The sequence below is a fragment of the Ornithorhynchus anatinus genome, chromosome 15 (genome assembly GCF_004115215.2).
Source record: "Ornithorhynchus anatinus isolate Pmale09 chromosome 15, mOrnAna1.pri.v4, whole genome shotgun sequence".
NCBI lineage: Eukaryota > Metazoa > Chordata > Mammalia > Monotremata > Ornithorhynchidae > Ornithorhynchus > Ornithorhynchus anatinus.
The window spans coordinates 21,770,646-21,789,286 of NC_041742.1; the positions used below are offsets into that span (position 1 = coordinate 21,770,646).

The 18,641-nt window shown below is 42.8% G+C and overlaps 1 long non-coding RNA gene across 1 annotated transcript; it reads left to right on the forward strand.

The window, feature by feature from the left end:
- Window positions 1-403: 403 nt before the first annotated feature.
- On the forward strand, window positions 404-17,102 carry LOC114817058. Its single transcript, XR_003764906.2, has 4 exons — window positions 404-564; window positions 12,931-13,028; window positions 15,646-15,806; window positions 16,430-17,102. It is a non-coding gene; the product is annotated as an uncharacterized LOC114817058 (long non-coding RNA).
- The last annotated feature ends 1,539 nt before the right edge of the window (window positions 17,103-18,641 follow it).

An 18,641-nucleotide genomic window follows, 5' to 3' on the forward strand; every position in this document is an offset into this window, starting at 1 on the left:
GAGGACGGATGGAGGAAAAGGAAGGGAAGGAGGAGGGATGGAGGAGAAGGAAGGGGAGGAGGACGGATGGAGGAGAAGGAAGGGAAGGAGGAAGGGAGGGAGGGTGTGAAGAGTTATTTATTAACATATTTATAAATACTTCTACTTATTAATATTGATTCCTGTTCACTCGTTCCGACGTTTGTCTCCTCACCCTAGACCGTAAGCCCGGTGTAAGCAGGGATTATCTCTCTTCATTGCTGGAGTGTACTTTCCGGGCGCCTCGTACAGTGCTCTGGACACAGTAAGCGCTCAAGAAATATGAATGAATGAATGAATGAAAGAAATACGAACGAAGGAAAAAAGGAAGGAGAGAGGGAGGGAGGAGCCAGGCTTCCTGGCAGCGCCGTTCCCCGACGTCCAAGAAGGGTCTGCAGGTGCGGGGGCCGCCCCGCACCTGTCCAGCACCAGCCCAGTCCTGTCCGGTCCTGAGCAAGAGGAGGAGGCCTGTCACCACCCCCCGCACCGGGGCAGCTGGACCCCTCAGCCGTCCTCAAGTCAATCGATTAATCAATCAATCACTAGGTTAGTGCGCTCGGCCTCTCGGTGGGACCCTGTGCCAAGCACTTGGGAGAGCACCTCGGCCCGCAGGAGGGTGGCATCGCCCCCATCAACTCTGCTCCAGGTGACAAGGACGCGGGGGGCCGTGAGAGACACCTCCCCATACCCTCCCTTTGCAGGGAGCCCAGGGAGAGAGATGGGCAGGACGAAATAGTAATAATTATGGTATTTGTTAAGCGCTTACTAGATGCCAGACCCCGCATTAAGCGTTGGGGGAGATACAGGTAAATCGGGCTGGGCACAGCCCTTGTCCAAGAGGGGGACTGGCTCACAAGTGAGGAAACTGAGGCACAGAACTAAAGTGACTCGCCCAAGGTCACACGGCAGTCACGTGGCAGGGCCGGGATTAGACTCCCAGGTCTGTGCTCTATCCGCCCAGCACAGGTGTAAGTGGATGTCAGTTGGGGCCTGGGGTTAGGGGAGAGAACTGTCCTCTCCCCAGCGCTTAGTACAGTCCTTTCCACACACAGTATCTACTCCAGTACCACCGATGGGTATTTATTGAGCAGGTACTGTGTGCGGAGGGCACTGTACTAACCGCTGGGGAGAGGACAGTTCAATAAAACCGGTAGATGCCATCTCGGCCCACGAGGAATTTTACAATCGAGTGGGGGAAAGCAGGTGAGCACCCTCACACTCCAAAGACAGTTTCTGCTCCAAGCGGCAGGATCTTGCACGAACCCTACCCATTCGTTCGTTCATTCATTCAGTCGTATTTACTGAGTGTTTACTGTGTGCTGAGCACTGTACTAACCGCTTGGAAAGTATAATGCAGCAATCAAGAGCGACGATCCTTGCCCACAACTGGCTCACAGTCTAGAGGAATGCTCTCCCTCCTCAACTCCAATCACTGTTCCCCCCCTTCAAAACCCTACTGAAGGCCCACCTCCTCCAAGAGGCCTTCCCGGACTAAGCCCCCTCGTTCTCAGATTCCCCTCCCTTTGCTCTTCCCCCCGCCCCACAGCACTTACATATATATGTATATATCTATAATTCTATTTATATTGATGCCTCTCTACCTGTTTTGATGTCTTGTCTCCCTCCCCACCCCCTGACTTTAAGCCCCTTGTAGGCAGGGATTGTCTCTTTATTTCTGTATTGTACTTTCCAAGCGCTTAGTCCAGTGCTCTGCACACAGTAAGCGCTCAATAAATACGATTGAATGAATGAGGCACAAAGTTGCGACGGGTGCAGGCAGGTGGGGAGGGAGTGAAGATAGCCAGGCTTCGACAGGAGGAAAAAGACCCAGACTTGGAGCTGGCAGGGACCAGCGGCAGGAACTCGAGAATCTGCAGAAAGCAGGGGACACTTTGGGGGGAGGAAAAGATCGGTGGAGAGAGAAAGCCTAAAAGGGAACTTGCTCGCCAAACACTCTCTACTTTGAATAATTTGGGCTAGCCACAGCGCTCGTCCCTCTCCTCTCTGCTTCCTCCCTCCCTCCCAGCTGAAAACCCAGTAGCGTTGGAAGCGGGGAGTAAAGTCTCTAATGTGCTTCCATTTCTGGAAGGGGGAAGAAGCGGTGTCAGATGGCTCGTATTTTACCCTTTTTAGAGCAGCCAGTTTGGGGCTGGTCTACAGCTCAGAGTTGTTTTCCTTAACTTCATCTTCTTTGATTTATTTCTTAAAAGTGAGACAAAGCTGGGATCTACATCTCTTAGATCCCAAAGCCTCGTGACCCCGGGAGCTGCAGCACTTTCCACATTGTGGCAGGAGACGTCATCGGACCTGGACCCTCTTCTTTTCGGGTGAACAGCAGATGGCAAAGAGTCTTGAGGAATGAAGTGGACAAGGGGAGAGGTTCAAGAGAGACACATGGGTTTCACAGGAACCCAAAGATGGAGAAGTGGAAGGAGGAGTTGTTGGTTTGAGGGTGGGGAGTTGGGAGTGTGTGCACATGTGTGTACAGTGCTTTTTCTCCCTCTTTAGCACTCGCAGCTGCTACTCAGTATCTAAGAGACCGGCAGTGAGGTTGGCTGCCAGCACACCTGAATTTTGTTACCCCTCCTTCCCCCACCAAAATGGACAATATAGGTCTACACTGGATTAGCAAGGAGAGCCACATCCAAGGAGCAAGTCCCTGGCACTGGAGAATTTATCTCCAAAGGCTCAATCTAGCAAAGGGAATTTAGTGAGGTGTACCAACATTAATGGATGCCCCACATGAAAAGCCAATTCCTCCACCAGATCTTTTTGCTTATTGACTTGGGAGGCTCACTTTTTGCTCTTATCAGTTGTATCTCTTTTACCTCTTATTGCACCCTCGTTATACCATCTGTGTCTGCCTGTTTTCTCCAAAAGACTGGAGAGCAGGAACAGCGCTTAGTACAATGTTCCCAAACCCCGGTACAGTTTCCATATAATCCTATGGCACTCGCTCTTCTTCCAGACTGTAAACTCAAGTTGGACAGGAGATATGTCCACCGCCTCTGCTGTAGTGTACTCCCCCAAGAGTTTAGTGCAGTGCTCCGCACACTCTAAATGCACAGCAAATACTACTGGTTGATAATACACAACAGTGGTACACACAATATTAAAGTTTTACCAGTTTGCATTGATAAGGGATTAATGGTTTGCCAGATTCTTCCCTTCAGCTCTCTCTCTGTTTTTCTCTCTCCCTCTCCTAATCATCATTATGGTATCGAGCGCTTACTATGTACTGACCACTGCAGTAGATTGAACCGTGGCTTAGTGGAAAGAGCACGGGCTTGGGATTCAGAGCACTTGATTTCTAATCCCGGCTCTGCCGCTTGTCTGCTGTGTGACCGTGGACAGGTCACTTGACTTCTCTGTGCCTTACTTCCCTCATCTGTAAAATGGGGATTAAGACTGTGAGTCCCACGAGGGACAAACTAATCACCTTGTTTCTACTCCAGCGTTTAGAACTGTGCTTGCTTCCTACTTAGAATTAATGAGACTTCAAATTATCAAGGCACTTAGACACCTTTGTAATATTTCCAGCTACAGCTCTCTCCATGTCCTTTTTTCCTCTGTATGGATGTCAATTTGAAAGAAACCTTCAAGTGGTGTCATTAGTTCACAGGACACATTAGTTCAAATGATGCCACTTGAGCTCTAAATTTTATTGCACATGCCAAGAGAGTTTGGGAATCTTATTATAAGTAAAAAAAATAATAATAAAAATCCAAACCTAAAACACCTGCCAGCTATTTGGGATATCTCTTTCTTCTGTGAGTTGATTTTATTGAATGTGGAGAACGTGCGTGGCTTAGTGGAAAAAGCACGGGTTTAGGAGTCAGGTGGTGGGTTCTAATCCCAGCTCCTCCACTTGTCAGCTGTGTAACTTTGGGCAAATCACTTCTCTGTGCCTCGGTTACTTCATCTGTAAAGTGGCGATTAAGACTCTGAGCTCCCGTGGGACAACCTGATTACCTTGTATCCACCCCAGTACATAGAACAGTGCTTGGCACATAATAAGCACTTAAATACCAACATTATTGTTATTATTATTATGCAGTCCACCTCTAAAATCTAGTGAGACGCCTACCTGAGTACCAATTCATTCACTGACTGACTTCCAGAAACAACTGCAAGGCTCGTCAGGCTGGGAGATCCAGAATTCCCCGAGCCATCACTACCTCCTTCCTGACCAGTGAGGGACAAAAGGCCTTTTTCCCACTGGCAGGATCAGGAAGGTGAAAACCTGCTGAGACCCGCATGGTCCAGGTCCCCCCTTAAGACCAGGAATGACTGCTTCCTACAGGACAGAAGCCTAGAAGACTGGAGAGGCTGAAACAGCGTGGCTCAGTGGCAAGACCCCAGTCTTGGGAGTCAGAGGTCATGGGTTCGAATTCCTGCTCTACCGCTTGCCAGCTGCGTGACTGTGGGCAAGTCACTTCATTTCTCTGGGCCTCAGTTACCTCATCTGTAAAATGGGGATTAAGACTGTGAGCCCCACGTGGGACAACCTGATCACCTTGTATCCCCCCAGCGCTTAGAACAGTGCTTTGCACATAGTAAGCGCTTAACAAATACCACCATTATTATTACATTTAGCCAACAAACACTCGTTTGGAGCAGGGAGAAACCACAGCTTTCTTCTCTGTTGTGCTACTCATTTTCACATGTTTATATTGTGTTGTGGAGTGTCTCAGTTAAGGTTGCTTTGTCACTTTGCAAGGAAGCAGCATGGCCTAGTGAAAAAAGCATGGTTTTGGGAGTCAGAGGACCTGGGTTCTAATTCCGGCTCTGCTGTGTGACCTCGGGCGAGTCACTTGATTTCTCTGGGCCTCAGGGGCTGCCTCTGTAAAATTGGGCTGAAAATAATGTTCTCTCTCCCAGTTAGACCTAGTTGACTCGTATCTATGCCGGTGTTTAGAACAGTGCTTGCCATATGGTAAGCACCTAACAGATGTCATAATTATTATCATCATTATTACTCGCAACTGTGATTGTTCTAGGTATCTGCCTTCCCCCACTTAAAATGCAAGACTGGAGTGGGTCAGAGACTGCCTGATCTAAACGGGCTCCATTTACCACAGTGCTTAGCAGAGTTGAATAAATAGTACATGTTTTAGAGTACAATTTTTTTTTTAAAAAGCATCTCCTTCATCCAAACCTTCTACTGGTGCTTCTGTGGAATGTGAATTTTGTATGAACACCCCTCAGCCACTGGGTTTCAGCTTGTGGTATCTGTGCCTTGTAAATGCAGGGGAAGGAAGATGAATGATGAAATTAAACAGTGTGGCCAAGTGGAAACAGCAAAGGCCCGGGAGTCAGGAGACCTGGGTTCTAATTCCGGCTCTGTCACTTGTCTACTGTGTGACCTTGGGCAAGTCACTTAATTTCTCTGTGCCTCAGTTTCCTCATCTTTAAAAGAGAGTCAATACCCAAGAAGCAGCGTAGTTCAGTGGATAGAGCAAGGGTCTTGGAGTCAGAAGGTGGGCAGGGAATGTGTCTGTTTATTGTTATATTGTACTCTCCCAAGCGCTTAGTAGAGTGCTTTGCATACAGTAAGCAGTCAATAAATACGATTGATTGAATGAATGAATGAAAGTCATGGGTTCTAATCCCAGCCCCGCCACGTGTCTGCTGTGTGATCTTGGGCAAGTCACTTCATTTCTCTGTCCCTCAGTTAACCTCATCTGTAAAATGTGGACTGAGACCGTGATCCCCACGTGGGACAGGCACTGTGTCCAACCCGACTCGCTTGGATTCACCCCAGTGCTTAGTACTGTGCCTGGCACATAGTAAGTGCTTAACAAACACCATATTTTTTTTCTCCCTTTTATTTAGACTAAGCCTTCCATCTGGGACAGGAACTGTATCCATTCTGCCTAACTTATATCTACTCCAGCACTTAGAACAGTGCTTGGCTTGTACTGAGTGCTTAAAAAAAAATAATGATTTCTGATCTGTGTTTGAACTGTGTTGTTGTTCCACCTCTTGCCTCCCGTGCAAAGTAAATTATACATGCATGTAAATAGGTGCTTTCATTTCCCTCCTGTAGTCTGCATGTTTGTTATAGGCAGGGAATATGTCTGCTAACCTGCTGTACTCTCCCAAGTGCTGAGTACAACGCTCTGCACATACTAAGTGCTCAATACATACCATTGATTGATTGGAGATTATTTCTTTGATTGCAAATGAGCTCAAACATGAGAATGGTTATAACAATATGTCCTATACATAAGCATCTCTCTGGTTCAGCTCTGGTCCTGCCAAAAGCCTAGAGGGTACCTAAATCATCTCTAAAATGATTTTCCAGTCCTAAGATTTTACGGTTCTATATGGGCCCCACCACTCTGGCCTGCATCAATTTACTTTGACCAGTTTTGCACAGGATCTCAAATTGTAATTGCTTTCTTCATCACTTGACACACACAAAATGAAAACTTGGCCCCACTCACTCTTCAGTTACAGCCCACAAAGAGAAAGTGAAATAAACCATGATTTCCACCTCCCCCTTTCATTAATAACTTCAAAAATAGCCATCGCTAGCACTGAAAATATCTAAAGTCTCTTCTATTTAGATTGTGTTGCATGGGGTCAACTAGGCTTCCCTGTCACATGCATTTCTGATAGTCATTGATATTTATTGAATGCTTGCAACATGCCAAGCACTAAACCAAGTGCTTGAAAAATACTTGACAAAATAACACATATCTTTATGACAACTTCTTTTCCAACTGTGGTTGAACAAATCCAACTTATGATTCATATGAACTAAGATTCACTATTCCCATCTGATCATTATGTTCTTGCAAAAACTACGCAACACCCTTTAGTGCAAAGAATTGTTGCCTTTCCCAGCACAGAGCTATATGTTCTTTGTCATGGATGTCATGAGGTTATATAATGAGCAGTGTAAGCCTTTATTGGCATTTTTCACTGGAAACGGACAGATGCCAGTTAAAATCTTGTGCCTTGAGGCTCAATAGTAGCCTTTAGCTTGAGACTTGTTCAGTGCTGGAAATGTCTTGCTTTTGAAAATATTTTTACTTTAGAAAACTCACCATTTTTTAAAAGAAACTGTACTAGGGTAAAACTGATGGTGTTAAGTGGCTTCAGACTCGGTCATACTAAGGGAAACGGCAGCGACGGCTTTTTGGCTAGAGGCCCCAGGCCCCCAAGGTTGGATCCGTTCCAGGAGTGAGAAGGTGATTTTTTCCAGTCGTAGCACTACCCTGCCAATTCCCCCATCCTCTCTTCCCGCTCCCTTTCAGACAGCCCCAGTTATCTTACTTGACCGAACACTGGAAAGGGCAGAGCTGTTCAAACCGTGTCCCCCACTGCATCCAACTGGGACCGATCCTGTGGCATTAAACTGTCGTGGATTTGGCAGGTGGGTGAGCTGTGGAATAAGACTGTGAGCCCATTGTTGCGTAGGGATAGTCTCTGTTGCCAAATTGTACTTTCCAATTGCTTAGTACAGTGCTCTGCACACAGTAAGCACTCAATAAATACAATTGAATGAATGAATAAAAATATAGACATTTAATGGGCTTTTCATTAATAATGCTAGGAAGAGAAAGAGAGTCATTTCCCCATTTGTCCTTTGATTTACTCTGGGGAAGGTCTCATAATTAAAATGCTATCCTACCAGGAAATCTCCCTCTGGTTAATAAGATCTTCTTACTGGACTTAAAACAATCCTTTCTTGTATTATAAAGTAGCAACCCATCTTCAGGCACAAAGAAGTGTGTCGGGACTGTTTGTGTGTGGCATGGAAGAACATGGCCCATTTGAAATGGTAGGTGATGAGTTACTCAAAATTCAGTGATAATTTGGAGATAATCAAAATGGTACCCAAACTATGGCGTGTGCTTGCCCAGAACTGTGGTTAGTGAGGAAAATCTATATGGACTGTATCTCAAAAGATTAGTAAAGAGATTGAAGGTGGGGGGGGCAGGGGGGCCATATAGGACAGGGACTGTGTCTGATCTATTGAGCACAATGTAGTGGATAGAACATAGGCCTGGGAGTCAGAAAGTCATCGCTTCTAATCCCAGCTCTGCCACTTCTCTACTGTGTGACCTTGAGCAAGTCACTTTATTTTTTGTGCCTCAGTTACCTCACTGGTAAAATGGGCATTGAGATTGTGAGCCCCACATGACAGGGACGGTGTCCAACCCGATTAGCTTGTATCTACCCCAGCACTTAGTACATTGCCTGGCACATAGTAAGTGCTTAACAAATACCATAATTGTTATCTACCCCAGTGCTAAATATAGTGCTTGACATATAGGTCTTTAGAAATACCACAGTTATCGTTATAATTTTCAGCATGCGTATGAGATTTACTTGCCTTATCAACGGAACTCTGAGGTGACTTTTTGGAAACTCCCCGAGTAACCCCATGGGTAGCTGAAAGTCAGTTGGAGACCTTAACTGAGGGGGATAACCTATTGGCAGGTATCCCCACCCCTGCTTATAACTACTGCCTCTCTTGTTCCCCTCTTTCTAATAATGATAATAACAATAATAATCATGTTCTTAAACCAGTCTCTTCTATACTGAACTTTAAAAATATCGGGATGGGTTAAATGTGAGTTCCTTATTTGAGAAACAATTTCATTTTTAGTTTATTTCACTGATTCCAACCCCCTTCGATCAGCACTTTTTGATAGTGGTGATGGAAATATTCCATTAGTGAGTGGAAATCTGACTGCCCATTGTTCATATTAAGAATCTTAGTCTGATTATATAGCCAATTCTCTTGAGCGCAGAGTTGGCTCTTAGAGAATACTATTGAATTCTCAATTAATGTCAACTTTAGTGGGATCGTTTGATAAATTCCTTAGATAGCTTGTTCCAAAAATCTCTTGCCTCCATCGAAAAATATTTCCTGATTCTCAGTCTAAACTTTCTCTGCCTTAATTTTGCCCCATGATGCCTAACTTTACCTATATCCAAAGTTCCTCTTTTCTTTCAGTTTTTACACCCTCCAGCTATTTGCAGATTACTATCCTGTCCCCCAGCCATTGTTCTTGTCTGTCTCCCCCGATTAGACTGTAAGCCCGTCAAACGGCAGGGATGTCTCTATCTGTTGCCGACTTGTTCATTCCAAGCGCTTAGTACAGTGCTCTGCACATAGTAAGCGCTCAATAAATACTATTGAATGAATGAATGAGAATTTGGCTAAGATGGGAAGTACACGTTTTTCTTTCCTAATCTTTCACCAGAACTTAATCTTTATATTCAGCTTAAACTGTCTTCTCTGAACTCCCCACAAGTTGCCTATTCCTTTCCAGTCCTGAGGTGCAGTATCCCAGGTGACATCTCCTAATTGTCTCTCATATTTACCATGACACTCCTTTGTTTATATAACCCCAAATCCCATTGCCCCTGCTGACAGTCATATCATATTTCAAACCCAGATCTGATTTGATCTTTTCTATTAACCCCATCCCATTTGATATCATTACCTCCTATTGGTTCATCTATCTACTCAGTGTTTTCCTCCAGATATATTTGTTAAATCTTCTCCTAGATTAGCTTAATTGTCCTATTACCTGCTTATATATTTGTAACGGTTTTTGATTTCACATTCCTATTCTTGTTGGTATCTGGGGTAAGCGCTCTGCAGCATCTTCTGGGGTTCTCTGTATTATAGCAGAAATCAGAAGCCCTTTGCCATTTCTTTACACAGAAAAGTACTGGTTTAAATACTTGATGTTTTGAAATGATGATCTAGACTATAAGCTCCCTCTAGATTGTAAAGTCGCTGTGGGCAGAGAATGTGTCTGTTTTACTGTTGTGTTTCACTCTCCCAAGTGCTTAGTATAGTGTTCTGCCCACAGTAAGCACTCAATAAATAGGACTGATTGATTGATCTAGGTATATGATAAAGTCTCACATAATACTGAATTTGTGTTTTTTGGAAAATCACGTCCTTTGAAATGGCTTCTCCTGAAATTATTATTATTATTTGTACACATAGAAATTTGGTATTTAAAGTGTCTCTGGGACCAAAGAGGATGTCATCCTCCAATCTCTGATATCTAGTTTGGTTTCCTTCACTCCATGATCCCCTCTCTAGTCTTCTTCCTTTGACTCCCCTATTCCTGTTCACTTCACAGTCTGGACTGGCCACTTCTGCTAGGGTTGATGCTGCTAAGAGCCTCTGAATGTTGAACTGCTTGAAAAATGGCAAAATTCTCTCTCTCAGGATACCAGCCAGAGGTATTTAACTCCCTAGGTTCTGGAGCTAGAAGTGGCTCAAAGACTAGACACAGCCCTTCCTTAAGATCCAAGCTATCTGGCGCAGGAAAACAGAAAGTCTTTGGAAACATTGGCATTCTCATTGTCCTCACATATTCCCTGCTCTTTGGGAATGTGAATGATTTTCCTCCTGTTTTTTCCCCCCAAGATTTCATGGTTCTCTTACCACTTGAAACTTTATGGCTAGGGTTAGCTTGGTTGTATTGCAGTTTAAAACACTTGCTTAGAATGTGGCAGCACTTGGTAGCTTAAGACCCTCCCCTTACCCACCCCACCCTCCAGTTCCCCAATCATGCTCCAGAAAAGAAAAAAAAAAAGAATTAAAACTACCCTAAGGGATTGCACTGCCACCTCTTTTCTTCAGATGCTTCTGATCCTGGTAGTGTTTAAAGTAGATGGAGCCCCCTGAGACATTGATAGGGAATCAGATACAAAGTCTGATAGTCAGGAAATCTGTTTATATAAATATATAAAACACGTGTGTGTGTATTTATATATATATGTATATATATATATATATATATCAGGTGAAAGAGTAAGAGAAGTTGTGACTTGTCCAAGTCACTTAATGTGCCATTCCTTTGACACTTGGGTTTTTTTATGGTACTTGTTAAGTGCTTACTACATGCCAGGCACTGTACTAAGCACTGGGGTAGATACTAGCTAATCAGGTTGGACACAGTCCTTATCCGAGTGGAGCTCACAGTCTTAACCTCATTTTGCTGACGAGGTAACCGAAGTACAGAGAAATAAAGTGATTTGCCCAAGGTCACTCAGCAGATAAATGGTGGAGCTGGGTTTAGAAGCCAGGTTCTCCTGACTCCCAGGCCCCTACTCTATCCACTAGGTCACGCTGCTTCTCACAGGCGTGTTGACTTGAAGGTACCTGCAATTACAACATGGTTGGTTTGGGATCCATTCTACACAAACAGAGAAAGACAGTATGGCTTAGTGGGAAGACCATGGGACTGGTAATCAAGAGGGGAGTAGGTTCTATTCCTGTCTCAGCCACATTCCTTCAGTCGCCTTGGACAAGTCACTTAACTTCTCTGTGCCTCAGCTTGCTCATTTGTAAAATGGGGATAAAATGCTTGCTCTCCCTCCCTTTTACACTGTCAGTCCCATTCATTCAGTAGTAGTTATTGAGTGCTTACTATGTGCAGAGCCCTGTACTAAGCGCTTGGAATGTACAAATCGGTAACAGATAGAGACAGTCCCTGCCCAGTGACGGGTTTACAGTCACATTGTCTTGAATCTACCCCAGAGCTTAGCACAGTACTGGCACACAGTCAGCACTTATTAATTACCCTCTTCAGGGTATTTGGGGATATTTTTCCCACTCTTGTATGCTTCGTCTTTTTCTTTCCTCAAATTTCCCAGTCCAAAATCAGTCAAAGCCAAGGGCTTCCTTGAGCCAAGAGAAATCACTGGTTCCCAGGGATCTTTTGAGCAAAACAAGAAAACGGAAAAAAGGAGAGAAAAAACCTCATTTGTGATTCACCTTAGGTGCAATAAGGACCTTAGCCTTTGTATTATGAACCGACTTCATTATTTTCACTGGAAAGGCCAAGTTTGTTCCGTTCCCATGGGCAGCTGAAGTCATCTCTAGACTCTTGCAATTGAGCCATTGGATTACAGCACATCTTCTCTTCAATGTTTTGCAATATCGCACACACACAGATTGTGCCAGTGTGTGTGTCAATTCAGGCTAGGGACAAGGATTAAATAATAATAATAATAATCACAGTGGTGTTTGTTAAGCAATTACTATATGCCTGGCACTGTACTAAGCGCTGGAGTAGGTAGAAGATAATCATTTGGGACACAGCCCCTGTCCCGCAGTCTTAATCTTCATTTTACAGAGGAGGGAGTAGAGGCACAGAGAAACAAAGTGACTTGCCCAAGGCCACACAGCAGGCAACTGGCAGAGTTAGGATTAGAACCCATGACTTTCTGACTCCCTCTATTCACTACACCATGCTGTTTCCCAAGGGGTGAATTTGTTTTGTATTTGTTGCTATAAGTTCTGTCCCTTCTTTATTAGGTGAATGATTTTACTTTGCATTAGGGGTTGGACAAGCCCGCGGTCGACAATTTTCCTAAATGGTGAAATGCTCCTTCGAAACAGCTTCTAGGCAGAAGTATACAAGTGTGCAGTTAGGGCACATTTCTAGGGCCTGAATGTCCTTCACTTGACTCCTCTAGTATTTATCGAGACCTTCTCAGAGCTCTTTTTCACAGTCCATTGCCTTTTAAGTGTGACTTGAGCCAAAGTAAGGCTGTAGAGCCCCTGGGGTAGAGGAAGTTCAATGGGCCTTTCAGACCAGTTAGCCTCCACTCTCCCTCCCCAGAGTGTATGTTCACTTCTGCTCCTGAGCACACACACCTATTAATAGTTGAGGTATTTAAGTGTTTACTATGTGTCAAACACTGCTGTGGAATAGGGGCAGTATAAGCACATCAGACAGGGTCCCTGTCTCCTTTTTTAAAAAGGAAGGAAGAACGGGTAGTTCATTTTCATTTTACAGATGAGGAAGCTGAGACACAGAGAAGTAAAGTGACTTGCCCAAGTCCACACAGCAGGCAGGGGGCAGAGCTGGGATTAGAAGCCAGGTCTTCTGACACAGAGCTTCATGTTCTTTCCAACAGGGCATGCTGCTTCTCACCCGCTCCCTGACCCAGCCAGGCTATTATCCGGGCCCAGACCACCAGCAGCGGGAAGGAGGGATTTTCTCAGGATGGCACTGGTGAGCAGCAATAATAATGTTGGTATTTGTTAAGCGCTTACTCTGTGCAGAGCACTGTTCTAAGCGCTAGGGGAGATACAGGGTCATCAGGTTGTCCCACGTGAGGCTCACAGTTAATCCCCATTTTACAGATGAGGTAACTGAGGCACAGAGAAGTTAAGTTGACTTGCCCATAGTCAGCAATGCAGGGACCCTCTCTAAGGACTGTGGACCTGGGGCAGAACCCTCTTCTCCCCAGTGACAAAAGCAACTTTGGATCCCAAAGAGATTAGGCAGGGGCTAAAGAATTCTTTGTCAGTTTAGCAATGTGATCACAACCCAGTAGAGTCATGGCTTTTTCAGTGAGCATGGTATGGGACAAAAAAATAGTTCCTTAAAAATCATTTCCCTTATTGGTTAGTAGATCAAAATAAGTGATTAATTTACTTAAAGCTGAGGATTCCCGTAAAGTGCATTTTTCCAGGTGTTAGACCATAATTAAAAGAGTTCCATCTTTTTATTTCCATGATTTTTCATATGCATATTGAGGCACATTAGATGCCTGACAATACAAATAAATATAGAGTCCTGCAGGTAGATTTTTTTTTTTTGCAGGACCACAAAGTGTGGCCAGCCTTTTTACTTTAGCAGTGACTTATGGTGGCAAGGAGCAATAATAAAAATGCCTTGAATTTGAATAGCTTCTTCATTTTTCCAAACTAGTTTTACATTTCTTATATCATTTTATAGTCCCAACATCCAGCAGAGATAAGGTGATGCATATAGATGAAGCTCTTTCTCTCTCAGATCCCATTTAGCAGAAGATTACCAACTCTTCCTATGCTAACACTTTAGAGATCATTGACTTTGAACAATATAAAGATTTACTCTGTCTCTGCCCAGGGATTTATGAGCTAAAGTAGAGTAACAAATAAGATACAAAACATACAGTGCATATCAGTACAGAAAAACATTTTTATTATATCATCTCTTTCTAATAACTCTTTTTCGGAAGCTGATTATCCATTTTGTGGATTATCCAGAGCTTGGTTTTCCTCCTCAGCCTTTCAGCTCCTGACATCATCATGACTTTAATCATGAAGGCCACTAATGACACTGATTAGAACAAGGTGCTAAGTATTTGGGAACACACAGTGTTTAAGACCAATATCCCTACTCTCAAGGGTTTTACAGTTTAACAGTGGGTCCAAGCAAACAAAGTCCTTCAAGCCAAGAAGTCCTTCTGCTATAGGCTGGGCCCATTTCCTTTTGTTCTGGTTTCAGGGATGCTAGACAGCAGCAGCCCAGACCATAATATTTTTAATGGTATTTGTTAAGCACTTACTATGTGCCAGACACTCCTCTAAGTGGTGAGGTTGATACAGGATAATCAGGGTTGGACACAGTCCCTATCCCATATCCCATTGAATATCCCATATGGGGTTCACAGTCTCAATCCCCATTTTAGAGATGAAGTAACTGAGGCCAGAGAAGCAAAGTGACTTGCCCAAGGTCACACAGCAGACAAGTGGCAGAGCTGGCATCAGAACCTATGACCTTCTGATTCTCAGGTCTGTATTTTATCCACTACGCCTTATGTTTCATCATCAATCTTGTTCAAGACCCCCACTCCACACACACCTTAATAGTCTAAGCTCTAGACTGTCAGCTCCATTTCTGTGGTATTTGTTAAGCACTTAGTGCGTGTCAACCACTGTTCTAAGCCCTGGGACAGATACAAGTAAGTTAAGTCAGGTAAAGTTCCTGCCCCATGTGGGGCTCACAGTCCAAGTAGGAGGGAGAACAGGTATTAAATCCCCATTTTGCAGTTGAGGAAACTGAGGCACAGAGAAGTTAACTAATTTGCCCAAGATCACATAGCTGGCAAATGGTAAAGCTGGCATTAGAACCCAGCTCCTCTGGTTCCCAGACCCATGCTTTGCCCACTAGACCACACTACTTTCTTTGTGGGTAGGGAACGTGTCTGCCAACACTGTTAGACTGCACTCTTGCATGCACTTTATAGTTCTCAAGTAAGCACTCAATAGATACCATTGATTGATTGACAGTTGGAGGTGTTCGTTAAGCACTTACTACACGCAAGCAGTGTACTAAGACCTAGGGCTGATAAAAGATAATGAGGTCATACACACTCTTTATCCCACATGGGGCTCACAGCCTCAGTAGGAATGAGAACAACTATTGAATCCCCATTTTACAGGTGAGAAAACTGAGGCTCAGGGAAGTTAAGTGGCTTGCACAAGGTCACACAGCAGGCAAGTGCCAGAAATCAAAGTCTCCCAGAGCTGTGCTCTTTTCAGTAGTCTACACTACTCCCTTTCCACCATTACCACAGGAATATGAGTGTTGGGAATTTGTTGTGTATAATACTCAAAATAGTGAGAATTCTTTAGAAATTCCTAGTAACTGAACAAGATCACTACTTAGAAAACTGGTGTCCGTGTTTAAAAGTATGATTTTTTTAAATCGTCGCCTTGCTTGAAAGAATGGCTTCTAAAGCAGAGCTTTTGGATTCTGAGATAATGGACTAAACCCAGGAGCTGTGGATTTTTTGAGACGAGGCCAGATAGATTTAGCATTTCTGATTTACAGCAAGATAAAACATTTGTTTTTACAGATGTGCTTCAGTGTCCTCATTTGACATTGGCTGCTGTTTTAAAAGGCAAATTAAAGACGCTGGAAAAGAAGGAGCCAGATAAAACAAAACTCAGAACCGTTCTAGAGGAATGGAGTAGCTGATAGTAATGACTTCAAGGCCGGCTCTGCTCTTCAACAACGGTAAGTAGACAAATCCCAAATGGTCAGAGGGCTATTTTTTATTGGGAAGTAGCGTGGCCTAGTGGAACGAGTACAGGCAGGGAGTCAGGGGGCCTGGGTTCTCAGACCACCTATGCCACTTGACTTTGGGCAAGTCACTTCACTGTACCTCAGTTTCCTCACCTATAAAATGGGGGTTCCCTCTTTATTTAAACTGTGAACCAGAAATGGGACAGGGATTATGTCCAATCTGGTTATTTTAGTGCTTGACATATAATAAGCACTTAAATATCTCAATTATTAATCAGTAGACTGCTTACCTAGTCAGTAAGTTAAAAGCCCACCTTTCAATTTTTTGGAAGCTAAAGACTTGATTGTACTAAAGAGCTACCAACCTGGTAAGGGGTAGAGAAGAAGCAGAAGGAAGAGAATTTAAGATTGGAGGGAAGGATGTGACAAGAACAATCTGAGGGATCTGAAAGCATCCTGAAAAAGCCTTTGTGGCTGTTAAAATTGATAACTCGGTCCCTCTGATTATTTTCTTGTACAACAGTTCTTCACATTCCTGCAAGGGACAATCCTAGAGCCTTGCAGAAATCATCATTTTCTGACAAACAATATTATCCCCATCTTTTGTTTTACAGAAAAAAAAGCAAGGACTAGGCGAATTGAGAAAGCTTTCATTCACTGAAGTGGAAAGGAAAATAAATTAAGTCTTTTAACCTCCAAGTGAGGGGTTTACTTGTGTAATCCAGGAGAAAATAGGTTTTGTTGCCTGAATGATCTTCTTGAATAATCTACTTTTATCCATTTTGCTGTAGTTTATGACTAAAGAGAATCCCAACGACCAAATCTTTCCTTAAGCAAAGGTATATATTGTTCCTCAGGGAAATGTTGCCCTAGATTTAATATGCTGACTGCTTATGTTTACCACCAAAGTGTTAACTAGTATTCATGTTCAGTTTGCAGTGTTCAAAGCACCATCCCAGAAAAGACATTTTTAAGATAAAAATAATCTGAAGAAATGATTTTAGACAATTAAAGTATAGCATTTCAAAACTTCATTTATTTCATGGATTTCATGACAATATTTCATTTGTGTTTTAGGACATTTTTTCTTTCTAGCTGTCATGACTTTTCACAGTCCCATCACTAGACCTCACAACACTGCAAGGCCAATGTTTAAATAACCTCTCTTGTTCCCATTAATTCACTATAAAAAAAGCTCCATAAAAACATTTCTGTTGATATTAGTTTTTGTAAACCTTGGCCTTTGCTTTTTTATTCTCCAAAACTAAACTTGGAGCACTGACTAATTTGACCCAAATATACTGTAAATTGTCTTTTAAATAAATGTAAGATTTGACAAGACCCAGAAACTGTTCTTGAGTGGGACTCCCTATCACCTCCCCTTTTCTGAAAATGTGGCTGCTAATAGGGAAGATTCAAGTAGTTCAGACCAAGAACCACCGCAGTTTTACCCACAACATTAGAAAAGTAAGAAAAAAGGTACAAAATTTTAGCTTTTCTTTTTTAAGGAACTGGTCTGCTAGTCTTCCACATTTTATTAATCTGTAAATATCTCTTTTGTTTATATGGTTAACACATTAGGGGCATTAAGACTGTCCAAATGTTCTTGCATTTCCTACTATTATCTGATTTTATAAAGTCACAGTCATTTTCCTTCATGTAAACTTCAATCAGTCAATCAGTTTTATTTTTAAGCATCTACAAAGCACTTGTGAGAGTACAATAGAAGCAAAGCACTTTTATTTCCCCAGCCCACAAGAAGCTTATTATCTAATGAGAGACAGAAAAAATCATTTACAAATTGTGGGAACACTTCAATTACCAAAGTGTATAATAAGGTCACTTCCAGTTTAATGTGGAGGTTGCATTCCTACAAACCACCCATTCACAAAAACTCAGTTCATAATAATGCCCGTCCAATACCATATATATCTACGAAATCGTTTCTTCCTACACCACCTCATACCAGATCCGGAGAACCATGTATTGTCAAAAGAACTTTCCCTCATTCCCCATAACATTCTCTCCTTTCTATCTGACTGTGATGCTTTTTTGTTTTAGGAAATCATGTAGTCCAGAAATATCCACAAGTTGTGGGGGCAGGGAGGAGGTTTAAATCAGTTCCTGGAACAAAGATCAACAAATGTAATGGATATGTGGTGAAAAAGTTAGGAATATAGAAGAAAATTTTGGAATGCTACATTAGGCTGGAATGTTTAGGATGGCAGTCATTAGTACTGCAATTTTTATACTGTAACAGTCTTATCTTTTTCTGAAGACTGCTACTCCTCTGTTCTCCATGTTCCTTTCTCCTCATCCCTGCTGTGTATTCTTTCCACCAATGAAAGGAAATTTAATATGTGATAATGAACACTTTCCCCTTAAGGCTGGTGATTCTATCAATTTTTCCTTCTTTCCCAATATTTTCTGTTTTTTAATAGGTTTTAGTATTTAAGAAGATTAAAATTTTTAAGCTTCTTGAAGGTTGGGATTTTATCCCCTAGTTCATTTCTACATGGCTAAGTGCCACCACAAAACACATTTCTTCAATTTTAACAGTATCTTTTCACTGAGATCCAGGAAATCTAATTTTTATCTTCACTGAATTAGTCTATCCTGCCTTTCCTATATCGAGGACTATGGTAAAAGTTAAAATTTTAGATGTAAATCTTTGCCTAAAACCATTTTAATAGAAGATATTTAAGCTGTGGAAAAGTTTGGCCATGGGAAACATCCAAAAAAGCCTGGAAACATAACAAATCTCTTTTTCTTAACTATGTATAACCAATGAATGAATTACAATATGTTTGGAAAATACAGCCAAGA